This window comes from Alligator sinensis, unplaced genomic scaffold (assembly GCF_000455745.1).
Source record: "Alligator sinensis unplaced genomic scaffold, ASM45574v1 scaffold198_1, whole genome shotgun sequence".
Taxonomy (NCBI): Eukaryota; Metazoa; Chordata; order Crocodylia; family Alligatoridae; genus Alligator; species Alligator sinensis.
Window position 1 is genome coordinate 1609379 of NW_005841906.1, and position 2074 is coordinate 1611452.

The window sequence follows — 2074 nt, forward strand, 5'->3', positions numbered from 1 at the left end:
GGAAGGATTGTGACAAAGGATATGAAAACTATTAGTCACCATAAAAGTTTGTGGTGTGCTGGAGTCAGCATACAATGCTCTGAGCTGCACTCACAGAGACAGCTCTATATTAAAAACCCTGATTGTCTCGACAGATAGTTTAAGAAGGAGGGGGAACGAGGAGAAAGAGGCTGGATTTCTCCTTTGTTTGGTGCGGTTGGAATAACAGAATAAATATGAGTAGTGTACAGCTCTGACTTTAAAGGATGCCTTCATCTTCGTACGTGTCTATCTGGGCTCTCTTTTGCACACTGCCTATCTCTCTCCCTCTCTGGGAAAAAACAAAACCAAAAAAAACACAAAGTTATTCTGAAGATTGAGTTTTGCAGTAGCTCTGCTAAATATGAATTCACTGGAATGGATGACTGGGTGAAGAATACAATCAGCCACAGTCTAGGGAAGGTTTAAACAAAAACAGGAACATTGCTAGAGTGATGGAGCTTCCAACTGAGTGAAGAGGCCTTTTAAAAGCAAACCCACCATCAAATGACACTTACACTGCAGCAGTCGGGTTAATTAAAAATAAAAAGTTTGGCTGGGAGCACATCCCCTGTACTAAGGGATTGAAAAACCTGCCCATGCCACATTGCTGTAGCCAAAAACACATTACACTCCCCATCCTGCTGATCCTGGGGGCTTCTCATAACTTCTGTCCAGACCTGCAAGCCCCCCCCCCCCACACACACACACACACACACACTTTTGGGGGGGGAATGAAGAAAAGGAGCCTCTATTTGAACGGCTTATTGTACAAACCAGATCTAAACTCAACCTAACAACCCAGCCCTGAGGAAGAATCCTTTCCCATCAAAGAATTACAGCATTAAAAAGTGACCTACAAAGACTTATCCACAGCCAGTCTTTGTTCACACCAAAAAATAAACCCTGAATGGACTGAAGCCCTCTCCCTGGAGGTCTCTCCTGGGAGCTCAGAGAGATGTCCTGGTTAGAAGGAGAGGCTTGCCTTCCAAAAGGAGGACTTTCTAGCAATGCACAATGGAGTTGTAAGCCAGCAGCAAACAGGCTTGCTCAAAGGCAAGTGCTGTGGGTTGCTTGTATTTATGTTGGTTTATAGCTTGGAAATGCAGATCTCCTTGTAAAAATGAACAAACAAAAAAAGATTGAAGAGGCAAGGGGAGTGGAGAGCAGCCTGTGTTGCTGGAGACAGGAAATCCTGGCTGTGCTATCAAACTTAGGGCTGGTGCCGAGGACAGACAGGGCTGGCTGTTCTCTTTGGCATGTGTTGCTGGCCATGCCCCTCCTGCCCTCTGGAAGCTGCAGGGAGAAAGAATCGGTGGCTGTGGGAACCATGGCACGCAGGGTGTCATCTGTACTCGCAGTTTACTAGCTGCCTGCATTCATTTGCAAATGGGCAGCGACAAATAAAAAAAAGGAAGGCTAAACCTGAGCTGTGCCAAGGAAATATTTTTTAAAGAACAACAAGCAACTGCAAGCAAAGGAGCAAGACCCCACCCCACACTGTCCCCCCTACATACATTCACACAAGACCCCTTTTGCAGGGAGAGATGAGCACTGGGCAGAGTGAACACTGCCTCTTTAGGGGCATCATGATCGCTCCCAGGGGCACCGGCTCCTGGCTAGCAACTCCCTGAGACCTGCTGGCTTCCCGGAGCTGCCTGGCCAGCCAGGATCCACTGGGATTTGGATGTTACTCCTCTCCATGCAGGTGCTGCACAAAAGCCCCCCAACCTTCCCAACACACACACACACACACACACACCCCCCTCATCCCCCCATCACCACCACCTTCTACCTCCATCAGGTGGAGAGCGGCTCCCAGGGCCAGCGGGCCTATGTGCCAACCCCGCATGGCCATCAGCTCAATCAATTCATCCCTGCCGGAGGAGCTGGGTGCTCCCCATCCCTACTTAGGCGACCCCTGCCTTTAGCAACCCCCCTCTGCCCACAGCCAAGGCAAGTCGCAGCAAGGCAAATAAATCCCAGCAGCAGCAAGAGCAAGCAGTGAAGGCAAGCAACAGACGCCTCATTTAATGCGATGTGGGTGTCTTCCAAC

At 49.2% G+C, this 2074-nt stretch overlaps 1 protein-coding gene across 1 annotated transcript in view; it reads right to left on the reverse strand.

The window, feature by feature from the left end:
* The window catches only part of MDGA1 (MAM domain containing glycosylphosphatidylinositol anchor 1), a 213686-nt gene that overhangs the window by 211057 nt on the left and 555 nt on the right, over positions 1 to 2074 (reverse strand). The window lies entirely within an intron of this gene.